The following is a 27,991-nucleotide window of genomic DNA, read 5'->3' on the forward strand; positions in this document are numbered from 1 at the left end:
TCTTACACTCACTCACCATACATGGGTTATGTTCTTCGATGGGTCCTTCGCACAACAATGATCAGGTGTTGGATTACTCTTCATTACAACACAGAGATACTCATTGCCCAAAGCGTACAAGATTCTATTTCCTTGTACAAATAATATTGCTGAATATGAAGCTTTGATCAATGGTATGAAAATTGCAGCTGAATGGAGAGTAGATTAGTTGGACATCTTCGGTGACTCTCAGCTTGTTATCAACCAAGTAAATGATGTGTATCAAACAAAGGATGAGAAACTAATTCCTTACAAACACATGGTTGATGACTTAGCAAAGTATTTTGCACATATCACCTTCCAACAAGTTCCATGCGCAGATAATAAAGCGGTTGATGCCATGGCCACTCTGGCCTCTCTGCTACAAATGCCCAAAAATGATCTCCGACATGAGTTCTTGGTGGAAGCGTTACACTACCCAGCCTATGACACACTTGATTCCAGGATGATCTATTCTATTATAGGGCAAGAATCATCCTGCTACCATCACATCTATTCCTACCTTCGTAATCAAACCATTCTAGAAGGTCTGACCCAAAACGAAAAACGTTACCTAATCCGTAACGCTTCACATTATGTCATTATTACTGATGATTTGTATAGGAGAGGTCTCGACGGAACACTCCTTAGGTGTTTAGAACCCGACGAGTCCAAACGCGCACTAATTGACGTTCATGAAAGCATTTACAGATCTCATTCTAATGGATTGACACTAGCTCACAAACTCCTTTGTGCTGGTTACTACTGGCCTAAAATGGAGCAAGAAGCTGTTAAGTATGTTAGGTCCTGCAAGCAGTGTCAGCTACACGAGAATCTCATTCACGCTTGAGCCAGAGAGTTGATTCCATCTACTACAACATGGCCATTTCAACAATGGGCCTTCGACTTGGTGGGGCAGATTCACCCAACCTCTTCCAATGGACATAAGTTCATTATCACGGCTACAGATTATTTCACGAAATGGGTAGAGGCAATCCCTCTCACAATTGTTGATGGAAAAACTGTAGCGCTTTTTATCACAAACTATATCATCTGTAGATATGGTATACTGTCCTCAATCACTACTGACAATGGAGGACAGTTTAAGAATAAAGACCTTAAGGAACTGTGCAAGAAATTCAAGATCACACAACATTGGTCTTCCATTTATTACCCCCAGGGTAATGGCCAAGTTGAGGCATCCAATAAGGTGATCCTCAAAATTCTTCATCGCACAGTCAGTAAGTCAAGAAGAGACTGGCATCTCCAGATCAATCCAGCCCTGTGGGCATATAGGAAAAGCATTAGAACTCCAACCGGTATGACTCCATTTGCATTGGTGTATGGGGCGGATGATGTGCTTCCAATAGAAGTCGAGATTCCTACCTTGAGAATCTCCATGAAAGGCCTTATCACTGATGATGACTACAGGATAGCTCGACTTCAAGAGCTTGTGTTACTGGATGGATGACAACAAGTGGCATGTGATCATCTACGAGCATATCAACAAAGAATGGCACAAAGCTACAATAGGAGAATCAGGCCACGTGACTTCCAGCTAGGTGATCTCGTCCTGAGAGAGAACCTTAAGAATCAACAACAACAAATGCAAAAGGGAAAGTTTGAACCAAACTGGTTAGGTCCATACATCATTACTGTAGTATATGGATCTGGCACTTATCAGCTTTCCAAAACCGAAGGAGAAGTGCTTAAAGAGCCTATCAACACTCTCCACCTGAAGCGGTTTTACAGTTGATTTAATCTCAGCAAGCTCTTTGTACATATCTATATGTCCTGAAAAAAAATCTAAAAATCAGAAAAAGTCCTAAAAAAATTGTTACCCTAGTGAAAACCTAGCAATAGGTGCCTTGGTAACACCAAAAAAAAAAAGAATCTTGCCAAGAAGGTGAAAACCTGGTAAATAGGCACCTCTTGTTCTCAATGCTCCATCTTGTAGTGCATCTTCTGGCTATTCTGTATAGTTGCTTTCACGCTTTCGCTTTTCTACTTCCTGCTCATGTATCCATGGATTGAGTCTTGTCACAGCTTGGGGGCATCCCCCCTTAGTGTCACTCTTTTCAAGATTCTCCTCATAGAATCTCCTTTGTGACAATCACTAGTCGTTCTAACTGCGTCTACCTACTATCGCTAGTGTCACTCTTTTAAAGATTCTCCTCATAGAATCTCCTTCACAACAGTCACCAGTCGCTCTGACTGCGTCTGCCTACTGTCGCTAGTGTCACTCTTTTCAAGATTCTCCTCATAGAATCTCCTTCGCGACAGTCACCAGTCGTTCTAACTGCATCTGCCTACTATCGCTAGTGTCACTCTTTTCGAGATTCTCCTCATAGAATCTCCTTCGCAACAGTCACCAGTGGTCCTCACTACGTCTGCCTACTGTCGCTAGTGTCACTCTTTTTAAGATTCTCCTCGTAAAATCTCTTTCACAACAGTCACTAGTTGTTTCAGCTATGTCTGTCTACTGTTGCTAAGTCATGTCTCCAGATTCCTTTATGGAAAATCTCTTGCATCAGTCACCAATTGTCCTGGTTGTGTCTATCTACTATCGCTCAGTCCGTCTTAGGTTGTTCACCGTGAACATTCCTCTTTGACCTCAGTCACCAGTCGTTCTGATTGTGTCTGCCTACTGTCGTCACCCTACTGATGAGATTTCTTTCAAACTTGTTCTGGACATTGACACTTGACATCAATCTCGAAAACAATGAACTCAAAAAAAAATGATATACTTGTTTGGATATGTTGAGCTTTTCTTTTGTTTTCTTTGTTTTTGCTTTATCATATCTCCTCGAGCAACTCGATGATGTCATCTTCGACTAGAAAAGTAATGACTGGGGGCATGATCTTTTCTTTGCTTTCTGTTTGCGATTTAGTTTCAATAAGTTGATATATTCCTATGAGAGGGGTGTCCATTATAAGAGCCTCTATCTCGTATTGGATGGTTGTGTGCACCTTGACTCCTTTTATATAGATACCTCAATGACATTGGTTCTTCTCCTTGTTTTTTGGAGTAAACTCTTCATGCTACAGTAAATACTGATACTCGTCCTGCTAAGTGAACGTATGGGTCACTGCGAGTATATCTAGCACACTTCTGTCTCAGGTTACGAACGTAAGGGTCATTGGGGACAGAATGAATACTGAATACTTAGCATAAGAGGGATCTCTCGTGTGCTTGGTGTGCCTGTCATGCAAGCAACATTCAGGTCATCCTAGCGTTTATGCTTTGATGATTATGTTAACTTGCTACATTAAAAGGGACAAATGTTCTGGTCATTCTGGCTTCTTGTGCCTCGAATGCTTACATTTAATCTCGACAAACCAATAACATATGTTATATTCATATTTCCATGATTGCAATGTCAATGGGAATTGTATAATATACCAGCTTTATTTTATATCCAGTGATGATAAATCGTCGAGGCTTGGTAACCAGACCTAGGGTTGCATTTAACATAGTCTTGCATTACATACTTCATTTGCATAACCACACAATTCGATGGTCATTCTGTTCATACTCCACATGCATCAGATTCCTCCATGGCTACACAAGCATTTGGTTCGTCGATTCACACTCCTCAATGGAATACCTGTGACTGTCAAGCAAAATCACGCAACACTACGTGAGATGTCAGTTCATACATATGCATTCTATCTAAGTACAACATACATCTCATGTACATCAAAGTAAAACAAAACAAACAATGACATGTACACAGAAAATTAGCTCCAAATCTCGTATATATATATCAAAAGAATGGGTCAGTACAAAAATGGGTGCTACTCGAGCGCAATCAATCAAAAATGATACATGTGGTGCTGGCACACCAATTGATACATAGCCAGGGATCAAAATCAAAGATCACGTACAGAGTGTCTAACTCTGTCCCGAACCCTCGCCTCTAGGAGGAGCAGGGGCAACAGGTGGCAGAGGCAGTGGTGGCATATCTGGCCTAACAGGAGGTCGTGCGCCTCCAGACTCTCGCGCGTACTGAGAGAATCGTTGAACCTGCAATGTCTCATCTGGTACCACGCTAGTATATGCAGCATAATAATAAGTTGCTCACGCTAACTGAAACTAGATCTCATCCTGCACCAGCTCAACCCTCCGCTCTGCAGTCTCCGCACGCTCCCTTTGACGATCTATCTCCCGCTGTCTCTCCACTAGCTGTGCATCCCAGACTGCTACTGTAATCTGCAACTCTCCCAACTGTTAGGAGGCTGCACAAACTCGCTCTCAGTACCTTCGTACCACATCCTGCACCCCACCTATCGGCTGATCCGGCATATCCTCATTTAACATCTCAGGTGCCTGTTTCTGTGGTGGTGCCTGCGGCTGTGGTGGCACGTGCTACTGTGGAGCCTCCTGCTGAGGGGCCTCCTCCTATATCCTTTGCCTGCGATGTCGGCTCTGTCCACTCCCACTACCCCCGGCACCTGGGTCTGATCCCATCTGACGTGGGGGAATCTGCATCTACTGAACCCGGTGCCGAACTCGTGATTACTGTTGTGGCTGAACTGGCGGCTATGGTTGTGCTTGCTGCTACTAGGGTGTCTGTCTCTCTGTCTGCACTGCCTACCCTACCATCCCCACTAGATCTGTAAAACGTGGGAATGGATGGCTAATCAAAAATGCTTGATATGCAGGTGTCATCCCAGCATCTACTATCGCTAGCAAGTAGTCCCATTGAACTGCAGCTAGGCTACGGATGTCTATCATGGATCGCCCTGGATCCATCCGTGCTGGCCACCCTCGCTCAATGTCCTTCTGCAACTTGGCATAGGTGCAGAACTCGGGCGAAATATCGTGTGGTTGGCCATACTACCGCCACACTCGAGAGATCACAAATCTCTCCATAACAGATGTCGTCCTGCCCACCAGTGGTGGAGAACTGAACATCCGCGGTAACTCTCTGAGAGCATCATCCCAGTCCTTTGTCTCTCACCAAGGTCGCCATACAATAGACACCAGGTCATCAAGACGTATCCTCCACTGCTCTGTCTTACCCAGGTGGGCCTAGGTAATATGCCCTCGATATCTGCATATGTAGGGCTCCATGGGCTCCCGGGCATCCTCAAAAATCGGCCTACATACGGGAAGATGCTCCCAGGCCTAGATCTACAAAACATATACCCCCGCTGCCATGGTTTTCTTCTCGTGGAAGACGACCTCATGCATCTCATGGAAAAGGTGGGCCAACATGCACTGACCCCACCTGAAGATCTTTGGTGCCTCTAGCATCCTGCAAAGCATGGCACCCCATCCGCACTCCAACCCATGTTGTCCTCTGTCAGGACATAACAAACAACTCATAAATATACCCAGCACGGATGATAGCCTGTGTGTGGGTCCATAGGTATGCATCAACTCATCCCAGCTGATGGTCTTGCCTCTTGGTAACTCTCTCCCGAACACAATAGATAATGCCTTTGTCCCTGCTCGAGGCACTGTATCATAAATAACTCTGGCGTCGTGAAAAGGAATCCTCAGAATCCTCCAGATGTCCTCCGGAGTGATGGTCATCTCGCCCATCGGCAAGTGGAAGGTGTTCGTCTCCGAATGGAAACGCTCCACCAAAGCTGTGAGTAAGTCATGATTCACCATCACGGCTAGAATCTGGCATAGAGAGGACAGCCTCAATCGGGCAATGTGAGCCCGATCTGCATCATCAAGACTTCGCAATAGCTCTCCATATGACGGATAGTGTGATCTGAATGACACATCTCCAAAGACCTCCTGCACGCACAAACAAAAAATGACAAACAAATGATCAATATCAAGTCAAAACGAAGCATCAAAATGAACTAAAATGCAATTTTGGAGTGCGAAAATCAAATTTTTAAGCATAACTGTCACGCGAAATCATTATTTCTTCATGCGAAGATTCTCGTATTCATTCGAAGAAAGATCTACTCACGCGAAAAAATACCTGCTCACGCGGAAAAAGAGATGTCCACGCGAGAAAAGACATTCTCACACGAGACATGAATCGCCTCGCGTGAAGAAACTCAATCTTCGCACGAAACCAAATTCGTCCCGCGCGAAGATCCTCAGGCCACGCGCGAAGAAACAGCGTAACCTGTTTCTTCGCGCGAAGAAAGAAGATCTTTGTGTGAGAAGATATTGATCTCACGTGAAGACCGAATTTACAATCCTAAAACATGCTAAAACGTGTAATGAATGACCTCGAAATATGTGAAAACAAAAGTACAAAGATGGGAAATCGAAGACTCACCGGTGGTCCGTAGTCTGCTGGTTGATTATGTCGTCTAGAGCGCTCAAAACGATGATATCTCACGTTCACTGCCATGTCTCTATCAGAGCTCAAAATTACTACAAGACAAAAGCACAAATGAATTGAAAATGACCCTTCGAGCCCTTATATAACTGTTGAACCAAATTTTTCAAAGTGCTCGGATTTGCGCAAAAATCACACCCCTGCCTAATTGGACCATTCTGGATCCGTTTTCGAGATCAAATTCGAAATCTGACACACCTAAGAGCCTCAAAAATGTGTTTTAAAATTTTGGGGACCGACGCGATCGAACGCTTGTGCAGCCAAAATCTTTCTGATACTTTGCAATTCTTGGAATCTTTTCAACTCAAACTTGGTCTTTTGGATCTCGAAATCACTTCGGATCAACTATTACATTTCTTCAGATCACTCTGATCTCTCCAAATTTCTTTAGATTGTTCTGATCTCTTCTTTATTCTTTAGATCGTTCTGATCTAATCTATATTCTGTTGAATCTCACATTTTTCCTATATCTCATGATATACTGCTTCAAATCATATTTCTGGTGTGTCATCTTTCGATTTCGCTCCTGAGGGGGCAAGATGATTAAACATCATTAAATACCTATTGCTTGGGGCATCTGGTTCCCATCTTATGTCCTTATCACTTGGGGCATCTCATCACTCGAGGCATCTTGTTCCCTTCTATCTGGCATCTTTGCTATCTATCTTATCTTTTCATCAATTGATCAACCTTATAACAACTCTTCTCAGAGTTCGATGGACAGGGATTGGGATAGTCTAAACCCCTTCTCCTGAGGATCAAGCATTGTTCTGGGGATGATTCTACGACTCATGATTGGACCTTGTTATTTTTAATTATTCTCGAGTATCTAGGTGTTCCACCTGGATCCTTGAAGGTTAAACTCCATTCTGGAGATAGTCTTCTAAATGCTATTACTCTCGGGTATCTAGGTGTTCCACCTAGATCCTTGAAGGTTAAGCTCCGTTCTGGAGATAGTCTTCTAAATGCTATTACTCTCGGGTATCTAGGTGTTCTATCTAGATCCTTAAAGGTTAAACTTCATTTTAAAGAAACCTTTTAAATGCTTTCAATCTCGGGTATCTAGGTGTTCTACCTGGATCCTTGAAGGTTAAGCTTCGTTCTAGAGATAGTCTTCTAAATGCTTATCAATTTCAGGTATCTAGACGTTCTTTCTGGATCCTTAAAGATTACGCTTCATTCTGGAGATAGTCTTTTAAATGCTATTGATCTTAGGTATCTAAGTGCTCTACTTGGATCCCTTAGGATTAAGCTCTATTCTAGAGATGGTCCTTAAAAGCTTATCAATTGGTCTTCGTATCATCAACTTCGAAACCAAACTCATCTTCTCATCATGCTTTCTGATTTTCTTTGAATTGAACGTGTTGCTCGCACATTCATTCAAAGAGGGGCAAAATGTAATACCCCAAAATTGGCCCACTGCCATATCAACCAATTCTGGTCTATTTTTGATCAATCCTAAAGTCCTATTCCATTAGGCAAATTTTTATTCGACTACTCGCTACTTGACTTAATTGTCAAATGCAAAAAACCCTAATCTGCTTTTATCATGCTTATTATTTAATTCCTATAGTATTTACTCATATTAGTCACATTAAACCTATTGATTAATATTTAATTTAATTACTAAGTATTTATACTTTAATTAAATTAAATTATATCTTAAGGCTAATGTACTATGGAATTAAATTTATTTAATTTAATAAATACGCCTATTTTGATTAATTAAATGTAATTATTTAATTAAATGGGAAAGGTATTTCTAAGCAATTAAACAAAATTATTTAATTAAATGGAGTACTTACTTCTAATTAATTAAACAAAGTTATTTAATTAAATGGGAAGCCATTCCTAATTAATTAAATGAAGTTATTTAATTAAATAAGAAAAGTGTCTCTAATTAATTAAAATATTATTTAATTAAATAGAAAAGGTAATTATGAGAGCATATCTCATTTTATTAAATTAAATATTTCACCAAAATCTCTCTTCAGTTCAAAAAAGGAAATTTCCAGTTCACTAAATTGATCAAAAATGAGTTAAATCAGTTAACTCCTTTTTCTACTCAAATTAAATCAGTTAACTCCCTTTAATTTGGGAATCTTCCTTTATGACTGAATTTCACCTTTAATCCTGACCGTTGATTGAAATCAATCTCAACCGTTGATGGATTCCAGGAAAGTTTATTTAAGAGACCCTCATCTCTTCATTTTGGAAGAGGTTGAATGGGAATTTGCATCGAATTGTTGTTGGATTGTGCATTCATTTGAGCTCCCTACTTTCATATTCATTTTCTAGATGTAATATGCATACATTTAGTATAATTTCTTTTACATGTTCTTAGATTAAACGTGCATTTCTCATTCTAGATTAATCTGCATTCTCATATAGATTAGTCGCATTTTCTTTCAAATCCTTCGTTCTTACAGGGTCTGGTTGCTTAAACACCTCAAATCTGAGGAAATCTGACAAGCAATTCCCTTTAGATAGAAGGCAACAGGTCACTTTGCCGGCTGATTTTTGAATGAACAATCCAATGTTCATTCCAGGATGAATCCGCATACAATGACCGTGTTGAAGTGTGTGTGTTAACAGAGGCCACATATTCACGCATATAAGAAGAACCTTGAAAATATATTTACAACTACCTTTTAAAGAGTTCAGGCATAACTCTAATCTAACTTGAAGTTCAAACCCCAACCAAGATGGAGTTGAGTTGAAAACAAGAGCAATAACTGAGAATTAGAATGAAATCTAATCATGAAGTGCAATCTGCCCATGAAGTGACAGGAAGAAACCCAAATCAATGCACCCAACTGTAAAAGGGATCCAATCACCAAATATTTGATCATTTCATGCATTAAAGAGGCACAAGTGCATTGGTGTCATGCAAGTTCAAGGCCTTAGAAGTTGCTCAACATTGAAGAACTAGCCCTGATGGTGTGAAATGGTTGCATGAAGTTGATTTATGATGCTGACAAAAAATGCAGGGAGGGATAATAGGACATGTTATCTGCCCACAACATGCAGGGTTGACTGCATGGGAAATATGATTCCCCAAAAAACAAATGTTGGTCGTCGATGAAGGTCTTCTCTTTGAAATAGATGGTCTAGATGTCATGGAAAATCTGTCTAATGAGAGATCAAAATGCATCCATCGATGCAGATCTTCCCCTCGAGATGAGCGGTTGAGATGTCGCGAGAAATCTCCAAGATGTGTTAAATCCAATGGCTCTTGTGCAATTTTAGACTTCAGGGCCTCCAAAAGACATTGTAGTATGAGGAAACCTTAGAATGGAGATGCATGGCATCATCTCACACTTTCAAGAGGATGGGTAGATGTATCACGAAAACACGAGAGCTACAAATCTCATAGCCAAACCCACCCGACCAAGAACAAACTGAGCTAACTCAATGAAAGAAGAAATTGCAACTCAGTTACAGAACAAACCAATTCAACTCAGTCAATGAAGGGACCGAGCTAACACAAAATGTTAGCTACCAACTCTAGTGGGTTAACCCAAAACAAGAATCTCTAGCTCATTGAAGATCTCTCAGATCAGTTATCAACGATGGGTTGAATGGGGGGGGGGGGGGAATGGCCAACAATAACCCTTGCTAAAGAAATTCCATGGCGTTCCATTCACTATCACAAAGAATTGGACCATATTAACCACCTCTTCAATCAAAAGAATAAAATTTTCCCCAAAGTCATGTTTAGCAAGGATGTCAAATAAGAATTCCCTCTTAACCTTATTGTAGGCTTTCAAGATATTGAGTTTCATAGTCATACTTGGTTTCCTACTCTTCTCCATATAGTGCATGACTTCATCGAAGGTAATCACAACATCCATAATTTGATGCCCCAACACAAAACTATTTAATGAGGGGTTGATGAATTTATCTAGTAAATGCTTTAAGTGGTTCATCACCACCTTAGAAATGATATTATATACTATATTACATTAACTAATGGGTATGAATTCTTCCAAAGTAGTGGGTTTTCCAACTTTTGGTATGAGAGCAATAGATAGGTTTGGTTTAATTCCTTCAAAATTCTCCCCCTCCTTATGAAATCTCTAGTAGCATGAACTAGATCATATTTAATGATCTCCAAAAACTCTTGGAAGAAGGCTAGGGGGAAGACATTTGGCCTTGGTGCCTTAAAAGCCCTCATAGAGGAAACAACAATTATAACCTCCTCCTTAATCACCTTTCTAATGAGATCTTGATTCATATTATTATCAATCACAAAGTTGATGACGTGAAGTAACACCTCCCTAGTATTGGGATCAAGAATTAGGGTCTGATCATTATAGATATCTTGGAAATAATTGGTTGCTCAACTTCCCATATCACATTTCTCCACCAATTCCCTGATCCATCCAACTTAATTTGTTTAAGTATTCCTCTCCTTATTTTTACAGGTAGACCTACGGAAAAAGGTTGTATTTCTATCTCCTTCAATAAGCCATTGAATACATGATCTTTGCTTCTAGTAATTTTCTTTCCTCCCAACGACCTTTCTCCATTTTTATCACCATTCTTGTTCTTCTTCATGGGTAGCCACTAAAGTATCCTCACTTTCCATAACATTTTGAAGATCATCCACCTTAGCCTCATTATTTTTTCTTTTGTTTAAAGACACCCGCAAAGGATGATTTACTCCATCCCAAAACCTCCTTTCTAATGTTATCCAATTTCCTCACAATCTTAAACATAACAGTCCCTTCAACCTAAATATTCCACCATTGACTGACAGGGTCCATATTTTGGGGGTGAGAATGCCACATTATCTCATTTTTGAAGGGCCTCCACCCAGAAGACTTATTCGAGGTCCATCTAAAAAGAACCATGGAATGATCTGATATAATCATGGAAAATGCCTAAAGGGAGGTGAAGGGGAGGATGTCGCAGCTAGCCATAATCAGCACTTTGTCAAGTCTAACCTAGATGTGATAAAGGCTTGACCAATTATAGGACCAAGTAAAGGAAGCACCTTGGAGATCAATGTCCAAGAGATCATTTCTTCTCAAAAATTCCACTAAGTCATACATGCTCTCAAAATAGTCATCTAATCCTCCCAATTTTTTTGAGGGATATAAAGGAGTGTTAAATTCCCTTGGATAAATGATGTTACCGTTCCCATTCATGCCAATAGCACATGAGGTTTCCTCCCATGCATGGATTCTTCTAGCTTAAGTAAATTGGGAGCATAAAAATTGAAGAGGAGCCAATTACACTCATTATTATCAAAAGCGACAATCAGGAAATAGGGGTTAATTAAAATTTCCTTAAAGGATCCCATAACCTAGTGATTCCCCCAAAGGCACCTACAACTTCTCTATAGGAAAACATAGTCCCCAACCAAACATAGTCAACAACTTTCTTAAAGTTTTGTCTGGTCATCTTAACCTCTTGGATGAGAATAATATCCACTTTATTTATTTATTTTAAAATCCTTCAATGCAAATTAATTCCTAAGGTTGTTGAATCCCCTCACATTTGATGAAATAATCTTCATTTCAGTTGTTTCTGAGTATCTTCCAAGGTGATTTACCTCCCTTGAGAAATTCATTTCATCGTCGGTTTGGTCCTAACTATTCTTCCTGGTGCTCTCCTCGTTTTAGACTCTAACCCAACATCAACCTTCATCACACCCTAAGTTTTCCTCTTAGAAACTTGCTAATCTCTAGTATTCCCCCCTGTAGGAGAATCTGGAGCCAAAGAACTAAAAATTTGAGGAACCAAGGACATAACAGTAGAGTGTACATCCTCAATAACCGAGAGCAAAATTGTTAGAGATCCAAATGGATAAGCACAATCACTCCAATGTGTCGAAGCAAATTCATCACCACCAAGAATAGACTCCATTGGTTTAACTCCATTCAACATGGGTCCTTTTGTATCCTTCAGGCCAACCCCTAGGGTGGAAATATGGTCATCACCAACTCCTCTGACCTTCATCCTCTTAGTACGAGACTGTAAAGCTACATAATCTTGTTGCATGGATCCGTCAACCTTGGGGTCCACAGTAATCATAGGGATAACCACCAAGGTGAAGTTTCAATCATCCTTTTTCAAGTTATGGGAAGTCATCAGATCTCCCATATCCAACTCTCCATCTTGGGGAATCTCTTCTTCTTCCAATCCATCCTTACTTAGCCCTTCATTTCCTGGTTTCTCAGGCAACGAAATAAGGTGCACAATAATTTCAACAAAAGGATAACTCTCCAATATCATACTCCTCAAGTTAGTGGGGATTCACTTTGGGGTTGGGGGGACTTTAAAGGTCTCTCTAGAGGAGAAGCCAGGATCAACCACTCTAGCCAAGGAAACCTTCTCTTTAGACTTCTCACCCACCTAGAGTGTGGGTTTACAATCCACTGCAAGATCAAATCTAGTTTCCATTTTGCCAATGCCAAAGAGTGTTTACCAAAACTCCAAGAGCATGCCAAAATACAACTTCTATCCACTTCAATCGCAAATTTGAACGAAAAGAGGGCACCTGGCATCGCAGAGATGCCAATCGACCCTTTAAGCTTCCATTTTGAGGTACATCATTTGTTGGCCATCTCAAGTGGAGGTCTAAAAGATATAGAGAGTGATATACTAAGCACAAGGATAGACCCATAGAGGTACAATCTACCATGGATTCCGGTAAACAAATCTCCAGGCCTTCCTTCCCATGAGAGATCTCTTGCAAATGCCCAAACAACACAAAATCTATAGGACCAAGTAGAGCATTCTTCTAGTTTGATTTAGGGATCCCCACATTCTCCAAGTCCACATTCTGTTGACCCGCCTTGGAAGTGGAGATGTCAAGAAAATCCAAATCGCCTGATTGACAAGAAGACCCAAAGGAAGACACTCAACTCGCAGGGCTAGAGGGGAGCCCATGAGTTGCAGGGACCAATTGTGCAAACAAAACAAAGAGAAGATCTGGGCAGACCTATGCCAGATCAAGAGGGAGACCCTCCGAAGCAGCGCACAGCATGAGTGAGAGTTGCAGAGCTCGCTAGATTCAAACTAGAACATTGTTGCAATTAAAAACAAAGTTATTTGTGTAAATATTTTACATTATAATTTTGTTTAAAATTTGATAGTAGTTTTATAGTTTTTATTTGTAATTTTTTTATTTAATTGTAAAAAATATCTTAGCTAAATATATAATTTCTAAAATATGAAAAGAATTTCTCATATTGTACGAGGAGACGGACCTAAATTAAGAATTCTAAAAAGACCTCTGTAAACAATCAAAACCGAAACAGCAAATTATTAGTAATTTATTTATTAAAAGAAAACTATTGAAAGGTAGCATTCAAAATTCCAAGGATGAATTTTAAACTGATTACGATTGCATCTGAATTTTACAGTCATAGAAAACACTTATTTCCTACACTTTCCATAGATCTGTCGCATAAGCTATTTTGCCTCACAGACCACATCAAAAACATGGATTCATTCACTTACTCCACTCTCATAGTTGGTTTAAACTCGAACAAAAAGGAACACCGGATCTAGAAATCCACGAGTCTTCACCGAAGAAATTCCCGACGCTAAATTGCTCTGCTTCAGTCAGATTCCTAATTACACGAAAACCAGGCCATTCGACACGTTTAGACGTATCTGCACCACCTCCAACGTTCCTAAACTCGCCATAATACACGCTACTCAAATCAGATACGTCATCATCCCATTCTAACCAACCAGCAGGGTCAATAAACTCGCGCAGTTCAGATTGCATGACAACAGTACGAGAAAAGCGCTGCCAGGGTCTGCCCAAATACGTCTTAAAATTGTGCTGCAGGGGAGCCAAGTCTGGAGCGGGCTTTATAATGCAATTGTGTATGATAATGCCGCTGTTTTGGGAGGCATTTGTTCTTCCTTGGGCGGTGATGGTGTTTACTTGGCCGTCGAGGGGCCGTCTGACGAGAATTGTGGACTTCTGTATGACGGCGACGGAATTGCCGAAGATGAAATCGACGGTGCCGGAGATGTGGCAACGACGGAAGAAATGACGGTTGGCGTGGAGGAGGAGGGTGTCTTGGTAAGCATGTATGCCGCAACTGTAAAACACCGCCCGGTCACCGACTACTAAAAGTGCGAGTGCCTGAAATTCTTGGGGTCCTGCTGTGTTGGCGAAGGTTATGTCTCTTGCTACGAAGCCGTCAGGCCATACCACTGTCAAACATTTTCAAATAAACAACATAAGATTTTGCATAATGGTCTAAACTAAATAATTGTGCAAAATGGTGTAAACTAAATTAAAGTTTTAAGTTTATTTTATAAAATTTGAAATGTAGGAAGAGTTCATGTTACAAAAAAAAAATTAGGGGAGACAAAAGTTTTTTGCACCTAGAATTCATTTGTCAATTTTTTTTTGGGTGAAATTCAATAGGCAAGTGAGTCTAAAATTGTTATGTTCACGGGCAAAAATAGTACTTTTTGTACAAATGGACCAATCAACAACCAACACAAAAAAAATGATTAACTACTAGTACATGTGTGATCCTTATCAGTACACATGCTATCGTTTTTTGGGGCTTTTATGAGTGATAATTAAAGAGATCAATAATGAAAAACTAGTGACCCGTTATGAATTAGTTTCATGGAATTCTCTTAAAAGAGAGTTCATACTTGGAATAAAAATTACTTGGTAATATATACTTATAGATAATAGAAAATTTAAGCATTTTCAAGAAATCATGATTTTATAGATTTTCTAATGATTGTATTTTAAATATTATTAAAAAAAATTATAAAGCATATGGCTTATTTCTAGTTTTCTAAAATATATATATATGCAAAATAATGAAATAGAATTCATTGTGAGATTTTTCGAACCACCTATTATTAAATTATATAATTTGTTGTCAAATAAAAAATTTTAAATATAAAACTTAAATTTATTTTTCAAATTAGAAGAGAGGAGATTAAGTATTCATGTTCATGAAAAATTAGGACAGATTTTATGGAAAAAAATTCAAATTTTTGACTCACTAATAGAAAATTTAAGAACTTCACTATTGTGTATTTTGATATTAAATCTCCGATCTTTTTATAACAAGCTAAAAGATATATAACTTTTTCTATTTTTTTATAAGATTTAAAATAATTAGTTTAAAGATTCATTCACCTTTTCCTTTAGTATTAAATTATATAGTAGTATTTAAAATATATATAGACAATAAATCATCTAAAAATTCATAATTCAAAATAATGAAATAATTGTTTATGGTATTAAATTTTTATCATAGTAGATTGTTTACAGTAAATTCATAATTCAAAATAATGAAATAATTGTTTATAGTAATATAGTAGATTAGATTGACTACAGAAATATAAAATAATATAGTTATAGCATGTGAAAACTAATATATTAATAGCATAGTTGTATGTAAAAATAATATATTCATAGCATAGTTGTATGTTAATGTATCATTAAACAAATTAGTGTATTAATACTTTATTATATTTTATTTAAATTAAAATAGATTAAAAAGGGATTCATAATAGATTATTCTTAAACTTACAATAATAATGTTTATCTCCTCGAACTCTCAATTATTATTATTCTTATAGAATAAGTAGTCTGAAATTATATATATAATTTAAATCAAACACCGTATTATTTCATTATTTGGCCAACATGTAAGCAAAACTGAACTAAAAAAGAGAGAAGATACGTACCAAAAGTTGCAGAGGCATAGAGAGTATGGGAAACACGAGAGCCCTTGTTTCCAACCACAAAAGTCCTGTTCATCCCATCCCCAATTAGCATCAAATTATTCAACTTCTGTCCAATCACAACATTCTCGTAGTATTCCCCGGCCTTCACATAAATTACAAAATAACTCTCGTTACTCGGCGGCGCAACATATGCAGTCAATGCCTCTGTAATCGTTCTGTAGTCCCCTGACCCATCTTGTGCCACCACAACGTCTGGACTCAGCTGCAAAAGCCGCCGCCTTTTTTCTCCCATTTTCCTTGCATGCACCAAAACTCCTTCCGTCCGTGCCGCCGCCGGCGAACCAGCCAGTAAATTCACAAAAAGGGCAAGCGAATCCCCAATTAATCTCGACAAATTCAAAACTTGCATGGAAATGAAAGATGCAGCTTCACTGAGAACAATGCTGCTCTTATTATCTCTCTTGTAATTTGTACCAGAGAGTCCGCCAAGGCACATATGTTGATTGGTCAACGCAGCGCTGACCCATGTGTGGACGTCCGTCATGGCTGATTTCTTCTCCAACTGGGAAGCTTTCATTGTATTCAGAGAGCCGTTGAGACGACGTAATGTGTCTTCAAACAGTTGCAGACAGTCCTGCAATGCAATCTGGTCGCGGGTTCGAGTCACATAATAAGGAAGTGCTAGAGTCAAGGCCTGAGCTTTTTGGACTTCTTCAATGGCTGCCTGCAATGATAAAATGACCCCATTTTTTGGGTCTATTTCCCCTTCGGCAGGCATGAAAAATGTTGAACACAATGCCCAAGCAAGAAGAAGAAAAATTGTGTTGCTCCTGCAAGAATGATGTTTTCTCTGGATATCCATTCCTGCCGAGTAATTGTGGATTGGATAAGGGCTGTGGATCGCTGTTTTAAATTGTTATTTGGGATTTTTGTCCTTCTAACAACTTATCATCTTTTATGGAAACTTTCTGAGAAAAAATTATGATTTTTATGCTGAGTTCTACAGTCATCACTGAGTATTTTTTAGATATGTGAAGCCTTTTGCAGATTTGCGGAGTGTAGATAACGTATTTGTATAAGATTTACGTTTTGTTAGATTAAAACCTATATGGTCAAATAAAATGTTTAAGATTCCAATGACGCATATGACAGAATATGCTAATTGTGAGATTCTTTAACACATGCAAGTCAAACTTGGCTAAATGTGGAAGAGAATCTATGACGCATCATAATACACCTCAACCCACTTAAAGCCAAGAATCTATGACAAAGAAGCCAAATAGAGGCATGCGTAAGAGGTAATAATATTTGATTATGACAAATCTCACCCAAGTGTCAAAGGGGAATCCACGAGGTGTCATATCCAAGTGTCATGATGATGGAATATTTGAATAAAAAATCCTCTTATTTCACAAAATAAAAATTAGTAGAAAATGGATTTAATGATGAAAAATGGAACTTAAGAAATTAAGAATTTCCATGGTTTGCAGATAATGAATCAATTAATTAATAAAATTAATTAATTGAGGATGATAATTGGGAAGAATAATTAGAAAGAATAGGATTAAATTATGGGTTAGTTAATCTTATAGAGAAAATTAGTAGATGATTGGCCAAATTGATTAAATGAATGCAACTGTATCCTTTGATGAAAATGTGATGATGATGGATATCAAATAAGATGATGAAAAGGTAGACCAAAACCATGGTCAAATTAATTGATAGATCGAAATTGATAACATGCCAAGGACACATGACATGAATAAATTGATATGTAACATTTAACCGACATTGTAAATGCTACAAGATTGAAATTGATTGATAAGGTTTGATCATAATAACACTGACGGACATTGTCAATATTATTAAAATGGTTGATGATGCCATGATCTGACATTGAAAGCCTCAACAACGTCAAAGATTGAATGACATGAATGATATTTTGACTTAGTACTGAGAGCCATGACAGTACTAAGGTTAGATTGATATGATTGATAAGTTGATAGGTTTCCAAGGCACTGAAAGCCACAACAATGCCTAGGAGCGGATAAATGATGATTGATTTGGGAAGTTTGATATGTTTTGGGTTGATTAGGACTGATTCCGAGTTGATTTGGGGTGATTCCAAATTGATTTGATATGATTCCAAGTTGATTTGATATGATTCTGAGTTGATATGAAATTGATACGAAAGGGGATACAAATGACAAAATATGGTCAATCTGGCCAAAAAATCGAAGTTAATAGAATGAGAAAATGGGACAAATTAGTATGAAGAAGTGATGAGGTCGTAGATGTGAACCATTTTTTTAACGTCTACAATAGATAACGTATTTGTATAAGATTTACGTTTTGTTAGATTAAAATCTATATGGTCAAAGAATATGTTTAAGATTTTAGTTTTAGTTTTCATTCTTAGAAGGCATTAGTGCTCGTTGAAATGGTAATTACTAATAAAATCAAAATAAGAATTAAAAATAATATCAAACTAGGAATGAAAAATCAAGCAAAAGTTATTAGTAAGAATACTACACCTCATTCTTACTAATAACTTTTGCTTGATTTTTCATTCCTAGTTTGATATTATTTTTAATTCTTATTTTGATTTTATTAGTAATTACATTTTGATGTGTAATGAACAAATAGAAGAAAAATTGCATGGGTAGAGTATAAAATTTGAATAATCACACATAATGTGCAATCGGTATGTCAAATATTATCGGCATTTATATCTTGATGTGCAATAGACCATGTCTATGAAGCTTTTGCTAAACTTTCATACTTTTTCGTGTAATAGGTATGTCAAAGAATCTTTTGATAAATTATCACATTTTAATTTACAATGAATAGGACTAGGCAACTTTTCATAAGTGAGGAAGTGTATGGCCAAAATTATGTACCATAGAAACAATTGAAATAGAATCATGGAGAGTATAAATAGAAATGATAGTTTGTCTTGCATATGTAGATGAATTGGAACTGAGTTAGAAAAGAGGGGGAAAACCAGTATATTCAATACGTTTTGTGTGTGTTTATTATATTTGAAAATGAATGATCTTGAGTAAATGATGAGTACATTAAATTTATATACTAAAAAGAGAGAGGAAACAATTTATATATAACAAAACGTATTTATTCATTTGCATACATGTGCATATAATTATGAAAATGAATTTCCTTGAATGAAGACTAAACACATCAAATTTATTTGTTTAAGAAATAATTTAAAACTTGTATCATGCAATTACAATTGAAAAAGAGGTCATAGAGATTTTACTCAATTTGATTTGTTTTATTTTTGGATTAAGGTAAAAGCGAGTTTTATAGGGACTTGAAACCCGATAAGTAGCATATTACATGTAATTATATCAATGAAGTCCAAAAGTAAATCTATGTTGGAAAACAGATGAACCTTCATAATATCTAGCAAACCAACTAGAAAAGATCCAGCGGGAAACCAAAAGACTAACTACCATAACCAAACACAAAAAACCAAAATCCACTAAGATGAGACAGATACATCAAAACTGAACCAGCTCCACAAGAGCCTTAGCTACCTAGATCTTTGTAATCTAAGGATCATCTTCAGTGTTCTTTTGTGTGAAGGTCACCTTAGCATATTTTCTTTGGTCCTCGTCCTTTTTATCGAACCCTCAGGAGCCTCCTCCTTTTGTTCTTTATCCTTGTTGCTCCAATCCACATTAAGCTCAATACCTTTGCTAGTCATGAGCAATTGGATGGAGTTGTGGATTCTATTGTCACTATCCTGGACAATTTTCTTGATTATGCCCTTAGTCTCCTTCAATGGGTTCAATATGAGCTCGTCCTAAATAATTTAATTTACTTTTACAAAATGTAATAAAAAATAATATATTTGGCATAACATATTTGATAAGCGCTCTACAACTTGACCCTTCTGCCCCCCCTCCTAATGTTCCCTGGCCTTTGGGCCTCTCGGTCCCATCACCTTTTTGCCTCTTAGTTATTTTCTCTTCCTTCCCTTTTGGTTTGTATGTGTCTTTTGGCAGGTCATGAGGATTTCCCAAGATCCCCTCTAGTTGCCATAGACCTAGCTTTCAAGGTCTTTGCTCCCTCTGGTAATTTGGTTGGCTCTTGTAATCAGGCCTCTAAAGTTGGTAAGCATGTTGTTCTTTCCTTTGTGGACAAGGTCTCTAGGGCTAGAATATCTTCCCCTCCCAAGTTGAAAGGTTCTTGTGTTGTGAAGGGTAATACCATTTTTGTCCCAGATGATATCATTAATGAATCTATTAACGATCTAGAGCTTTCTCTGGTTTGTAGGTTCCTTCTTTTTAGACCTTCTATTGAACAACTCAATAACTTGGCCTCCTCTACTTGGTTCTTGAAAGGCAATGTAAAAATCAATTCTCTTGTTAATAGACTATTTATTTTCTCCTTCATGATCAAGGAGGATCTTGTTTTTTTCTTATTGATGGTCCTTGGTCTCTAGGTTCCAACTCAAAAAATATCCTTAATGTTTGCAAGTGGAAACCAAAGTTGGACCCAATTATGGATTCAGGTGTAGTAGCTCCCACATGGGTTAGGCTTCTAAGTCTTCCCCTAGAGTTTTCAAACAATGAGGTTTTAAGAGGCATTGCTAAAAAATTTGGCTCACTATTGTCAATGGATGAAGTCACCTAGTATAAATCTTACATTTTGTTTGCTAGGATTTGTGTCAGTGTGATGGTGAACAAGGTTCTTCCTTCAAATGTTACTATTGTCTTGAAACTTGGATCCTATGAAAAAAAATTGTTCTATGTTAGATGTAAGAGATATGGACATGTGGATTTATCCTTCCCTTTATCCCTTGACAAGAAGGTTGTGCCCTCTTCTAGTTCTGAGAAGCTTGTCTCTGAAATAATCCCCTCTTTGCTTCAGTTAGAGATTTCCCTAAAGGATGCCCCTAACTCTGTTTCAATTATTGGGAAGCCTCAGGGAGCTCAACCATCTCTTAAGATTGTTGATGGTCTGTTGCCGACCCCAGCCTAGAAGAAGGTTCTAGATGAAACAATGACCTCTCTCCAACTTGTGTTTGCAGAGGGTGGATTTAGTTACTCCTAGATTATTCTTCCCAAGGTGAGCTTGTGCATTTCAATGGTGTTACCTAGACTCTCTTCTCCTGTACTAAATTTTAATCCAAGAATAAAAAGGGTGCCCCCTTCTTAGGAATATGGACTATGTTAAAGTAATTTAGGATCCCCAAATGGTTTCTGGAAATGTCTCTTTCAATGAGTTCCAGTGGATGGTTGTTGACAAAAAAAAATAAAAACAAAAACAAACCCGATGTGGGAAAGGACATAAGAGTGGTAAAGAATGTGGGATAAGGTGTAGGGCTTAAGATAGTGGGTCCTAGTAAAGGAAGTCCAAGGATTCTAGCAGCTTGTAGCAATCCTATTTGTGTGAATGAGATTTGAGAACCTATTGATGCTAAGGATTTTTTTTGGTAGTAAAAAAAATAGATCAATTTCTTCTATATACTTTAATGGTCATAATCATTTCTAGAACCTAAGGGGTCTAAATAGTCACTTGAAGCAACATATGCTTAAGTGTGTGTTACAGGAATATAAGGTGGACATCTTGCTTATTTAGGAAACTAAAATGGGTAGTGAAGGGTTGGAGAAGGCTCTAAAACATATTTGGCTAGGAGCCTCTTGAGTGCCCAAGGTGCTTCAAGAGGAATAGCTATAATCTTGAATGCTAAGAAGTTTTCAAGTACTCATTTACAGTACTTTGTTATTTTTTGTTTCTTTGGCCTATCATGATCTAGCTACAAGATGGTCTTGTAATGTGGTAAATGTATATGCTCCTAATAATAGACGTCAAAGGAAACAACTCTAGGAGACTTAGCTAATACTATGGATAATGATATGAACATAAAATGGATGGTGGTGAGAGACTTTATACCCCCTTGCACCTCTTAGAGGAACTTGGTGGTATTGATTACTTCTTCGATAGTATGTCAAACCTAAGAGAGATTTTTTAGAATACAAGTCTCATGGATTTGAAGCTAAGAGGGATAAATTTTACTTGGACTAATAGGAGAAAAGATAAAGGCCTCATTGGTGGAGGGGCACCTAGTTATGCTTGTGGTAGACCTAGGGCTCCTAAGGTATTTTGTCTTGTAGTGGTTCTAGCCACATTGCTAGGTGAATAATAGGACTAACCTATTCCTAGGTTGAGGTAGGTTAAGGTGAGAAAGCCCCATGAGGTCTAAGTTGCTCATAATTGCTTAATTAGGTCTAATAGAGCATCTTTTTGTTTTAAAGGGTAGGATTGCCAAATAAGTATTTTTGGAACCTTTTTACATGTCTTGTATCCATTTAAGGCTTTTGGTAAGGTTTGGTAACCTTTGGAGCAAGTTTGAGGGTCAAACACTCAAAGATGTAAAAATTGGTAAAAAAATTGGCAATGTCATCGACAACTTTTTGTTGCATTCGAGAAAGTTTTTAGTTGGAACTTGGTAACTGTTTGAAGTAGTTGGGATAGAATTTTGAATTTTTTTATAATTTCATCCTTTAACTTTTGAGAAGGTTAGAATTTTGAGACATTTTAGGTGTACAAACTACCAACAAGTTAATCAGTTGCAGTTTTTATGCTTTTGTGGATCTTGGCATTTTGATGGATTGGATTTGGATTTGTTGTGCTTGGAAGTGTTAGAGGAGTTTGGTTGGTGATTCTTTACAACTTTAGTTTTTGGTTTTGTAAGGTTTTAGTTTCTTGAATAAATTATTTTGCATTATGTTTCCCTGTTGTTCTAAATCAAGTGTCTGAGCAAGATGGAGTCATAACTCTCACTCCCACCATAGGATCTATATGGCCTCTTGGGATTGGGGAGATGATTCCTTGTACATACTATACAATGAAGGAGGGGAGGGGCCTTGGGAAGTAAGGCAAGAATTTTAGTGGTGATTCCCTAAGTAAGCCAAAGATGCATGGCTAGGGATCACAGTCAAGTGCAAAAGCTAATAAGAGGGATTAAATGCTCAAATTGCTTTAGTCCAAGCTTGAGGAAAGATGGTAGCATGTGTGAAGAATCCTTAACTCAATGGGAGGCATTGGAGGAATTTCTAAGGAGGGTAAAATATACTTTTTGTCAAACAACCGACTAGACCCTTAAAACATTTATTTTTAGGCTTAATTTATGGTTGTATTGTATGGATTTCTTTGGAACCCAAGACCACCAAAATCCTTAAGTTCCATGAAAAGGGTGTCTAGATAAGTGGCTTATTTTCCCCCTTGTTAAGGACTTTTTCAAGTTATTTGGGATTTTCTTCATTATGAGGGCTAATTGCTTGTAGCCCTATTACAAGCATTTTTTTGTAATCTTGCATGATGTTTGGAACTCAATTAGGGTTTCAGGTTTGGTTATGATTGTGGACCTTGAAGGGAATCCAAATGCCTTCCTATATGACCATTCCTCCATTTTATTATCATTTGATTTGTTGGGTTAGTTGTAGTTTTGTTTTGAAGAAGTGAAACCCCTACTATTCTAAGGTTGTCCCTGATGAACCCTGTCATTGAATGAGTTTTCAAAACAAACCAACTGTACTTAATAATAGAGCTAGTTGTCATGTTGGAGCTCTATAGCACCACCAGTTGTCTGCATGCATGAGCCCTCACCGCGCTGCTGTGCATCTTCCACTGCTTTCATAGTTTTTGTTCTACCAGTCCATTTCACCACTTCTTTCTCTTTAATCTATGCAGATGCAAGGCCCCCCCTTCAAATAGTAGGGGGCTAAATCAAGCTTAGGGAATGGTGATGGAGAGTTGTTCTTACTAATTAATGTGCACTAGTTGAATGGCCTAGGACCTCATTGTTAGGATCTTAAGGAGAGTAGGCTAACTAGCAACCCTATTAGGTTAGAGAAAGAAATAAGGTTACCCTAGAGGAAGCTAGGGTAGGAGCAAGACTGGTTGTCACATCATAATGGTATTAGGGCAAGTTAAGGACTTGGGAACTTGGTTTATGTCTGTAGCTACTGGAGAGTGAGTGGGTGAGTCAAGTATGGTGACAAATGCAGAGCTAGCTAAGGAAGTTAATGAGAAAAAGGAGAAGAATAGATTCCTTGAAGAGGCCTTAGCAAAGGCAAAGGTAAAGTTGGATGCAGTTGCTGATGCAACCAAGAAAAAGGAAGAAGAGAGCAATGTTAGGGGTAAGGAGATAGCAAAAGAAGATGTTGTCCTTGAGCTAGACCCTATCTTGAATGAAGAACCTTTCTTGAAGGCCATAAAATCCCTAGGAGGGAAGGCTTTTCAAGGTATGCCACTATTTAGTGGGAAGATGGACATAGATGCAGTGATGGATTGGATAGATGGGATGGAGAACTATTTTGAATGTGAAGGGGTATCAGAGGCATAAAAGATCAAAGTATCCAAGTCAAGACTTAGAGGATTAGCATTGACATGGTGGAAATATGTCCAAGATGAGAGGATAAGGATAGGCAAGAAGCCTATAGCCAATTGAAATGCCATGGTAACCAAACTAAGGGAGAATTTCCTACTAGAGGACTATGTGATTCAACACCACAAGAAGAGACAAGGATTGAAATAAAGAGACTTGTATGTGACCTCTTATACATAGGAGTTTAAGAGATTATGCCTTAGATCCAAGAAGCAAGAGGAAGAGCCCATAAAGGTGGCTAGGTACTTGGGTGGTTTGAAATGGAATATCCAAGAGGAGCTAAGCTTATGAACATCTACTACTATTCAAAGGTTTCATCAACTATCCCTAAAGGTGGAAGAGAAGACTAGAAAGAAAGGGGAATCAAACTTCAAGGATAGAGGCAAGGGCAGAAATCAAAGAGGACAAAGAGGAGGATACCAAGGCAGGGGGAATGAGTAGAGGAACCAAAGTGAGACCAAGATCATTGAGAAAGCCACTGAAATCATTTCTAGAGGAGGTTACAATAGAGGGATAGGTAACCAAGGAGGTTCCAACAGAGGTAGAGGATCAGGCAGAAGTAACTCATACTTTGCTAGTATGAAGTGTTATAATTGTGGTCAACTAGGCCATCTAGCATATAGATGCCCTAAAAATCCCCCTTCTTCAAATCATGACAAGAGAGTGGCATATACAGAAGAGGATAACTCTAGTGGCAAGGTGAAGTTAATCACATTGAGTCTAAAAAAGATGAGAACCTTATGTTTAGGAGGGTGTTGATCAAGCAACCTACTCCTGATGAGCCTAAGTATAGAAGGGCTTTATTTAGGATCAAATGTAAGATCCTTGGAAAAGTTTGTAAGGTAGTAGTGGATTTAGGTTCTATTGATAACATAATATCAGAGGAGGCAGTTGAGAAGTTTAAGCTAACTAAAATACCACATGTAAATCCATACAAGGTGACTTGGCTCAACAAGGGTCAAAATATATTGATTAATGAATAGACTTGGGTTAATTTCTCCATAGCAGGGTACAAGGCCAGGTTATTGTGTGACATTTTGCCCATGGATGCTTGCCATCTACAGTTAGGTAGACCCTGGCAGTATGACAAAGAGGTAGTGTATGATGGGAAAGAAAACTCCATATCATTCAAGAAAGGAGGTAGGACTTTCAAAATCTAATCTTTGTTGGAAGGAGAAGAATCCTAGTCTAAGGTGCCTAGTGTGTTACTATGCAATGGAAAAGAATTTTTTAATGATCTCAAAGATGATGAGAGCCAAGGTTATCCAGTTGTGTTGAAGTCCAAGGGAGAAGACAAGATAGTCAAGGACCCATTGCCTACAGAGGTACAAGCATTGCTTGAGAAGTACAAAGACATTGTGAGTGATGGAACTCTTGCTACTCTTACATCCTAGAAGGGTGATAAGCCATCAAATAGACTTTGTACCTAGTGCATCTTTTCCAAACAAAGTAGCATACAAGCTCACTCTAGACCAAAACTTGGAAGTGGCAAGACAAGTGCAAGAATTGTTGGACCAAGGTCTGATTAACAAGAGCATAAGCCCATGTGTAGTTCCTGTTTACTAGCATCCAAGAAGAGAGGAAAATGGAGACTTTTCATTGACTCAAGGGATATAAATAGGATCACAATCAGGTATAGGTTTCCCATACCTAGGATTGAGGATCTCATGGATTGTCTTGGAGGAGCAATGCACTTTACAAAGTTGGACTTGAAGAGTGGATACCACCAAATAAAGATTAAGAAGGGAGATGAATGGAAAACAACATTTACTACAATAGATGGACTATATGAGTGGCTTGTGATGCCATTTGGTCTCTCTAATGCCCCTAGCACACTCATGAGGCTCATGAATGAGGTGCTTAAAGACTTCACTGGGAGATTTTTCATTGTATATCTAGATGATATACTTATCTTCAACAAAAAAATGAAGGAGCACATCAAGTGTGTGGAAGCAATATTGCAGACACTTCATGAAGAAAAGCTTACTATAAACCTAGATAAGTGTGACTTCTTCAAGCAAGAGCTTGTGAACTTTGGCTTTGTGGTGCCCAAGGGATCCTTAAAGATGGATCAAGAGAAGGTTGTTGCTATCCTCAACTAGCCACCACCTACGACATCTATTGAAGTAAAAAAATTTCATGGTCTAGCTTAGTTTTATAGGAAGTTCATTAGGAATTTTAGTGGCATATGTACACCTTTGCTAGATACCATAAAGGGTGGGGTCAAGTCTAAGTTTAAATGGACCTAAGAATCTAAGAAATCATTTGAGATGCTAAAGTAACAAGCAGTTACCCAACTTGTTGTGCAATTGCCTAGTTTTGAGAATCTTTTCACCATAGAGTGTGATGCAAGTGGCCTAGCAATAGGGGGGGTGTTGAGTCAAGAAGGTAGGCCAATAGCCTTCCTTTAGTGAAAAACTTAATGAGGCCAAAAATAAGTATTCTTCTTATGATTTAGAGCTCTATTCCCTAGTTTAGTCTCTTAGGAAGTGGAGACATTACCTATTGCCCAAGGAATTTTTTGTGTTCACTAACAATCAAGCTCTCAGCTATATCAACACTCAAGAAAAGTTGAGTAATACACACTTGAAGTGGATGGAGTACTTGCAAGATTTCACATTCACAATCAAGCATAAAAAAGGGTAGATGAACAAAGTGACAGATGCATTAAGCAAGAGAGTGTTAAAATTCCAAGAAGTTCAATTGCATAGCATTGGGATAGAGAGCTTCAAGAGTCTCTATAAGGAGGATGAATATTTTACAAAGGCATATAAGGTATGCTCTAATTTTGAGAACCATTTCCATAGCAACTTCTTTGAATTTACCTTGCAAAATGGATTGCTAGGTAAGGGTAATCAGTTGTGTGTACCAAGGGGATCAATAAGGGAGAACCTAATACATTAGAAGCACAATGGAAGCCTAAGTGGACACTTTGGTGTGAGAAAAACTCTAGAACTGGTCTAAAGTCTGTTATTGGCCTAAACTAGTCAAAGATGTGACCTGGTATGTAGAACAATGCATGATATGTGTGAAAGCTAAAGGTGGAATGAGTAATGCAGGTCTATATCAATACTTACCAGCCCCAAATAGGCCATGGAAGTGTGTGAGCATGGACTTCATAGTAGGTCTATCCAAGACAAAATAGGGCTATAACAGTATCTATGTAGTTGTTGATAGATTCAGTAAGATGGGGCACTTCATTCCATGTAAGACTACCAATGATGCTAGCCACATTATACACCTATTCTTTAAGGAGGTTTTAAGGATTTATGGACTTCCATTAAGCATTGTTTTAGATAGAGATTTGAAGTTCATGAGCCATTTTTGGAAAACTTTGTGGAGTAGAATTGGTACAAACCTATCATTTGGTTTAGCATACCATCCTTAAATTGATGGTCAGACTAAGGTGGTTAATAGGGTGTTAGGTAATCTCTTGAGGTGCCTAACTAAGGGGTATGGAAAAACATGGGATGTCATCATTCCCTAAGAAGAGTATGCTTACAATGATAGTAGGAATAGGGCCACAGGTAGAAGCCCATTTGAA

General features: G+C 38.2%; 1 pseudogene; it reads right to left on the minus strand.

The window, feature by feature from the left end:
- Nucleotides 1-13,815: 13,815 nt before the first annotated feature.
- Nucleotides 13,816-16,890, minus strand: LOC149533613 (pectinesterase pseudogene; annotated as a pseudogene).
- Nucleotides 16,891-27,991: the final 11,101 nt, after the last annotated feature.

Source organism: Cupressus sempervirens, chromosome 10 (assembly GCF_028749045.1).
Source record: "Cupressus sempervirens isolate cs-2001-9-10 chromosome 10, ASM2874904v1, whole genome shotgun sequence".
In the NCBI taxonomy this organism is placed as follows: Eukaryota; Viridiplantae; Streptophyta; class Pinopsida; order Cupressales; family Cupressaceae; genus Cupressus; species Cupressus sempervirens.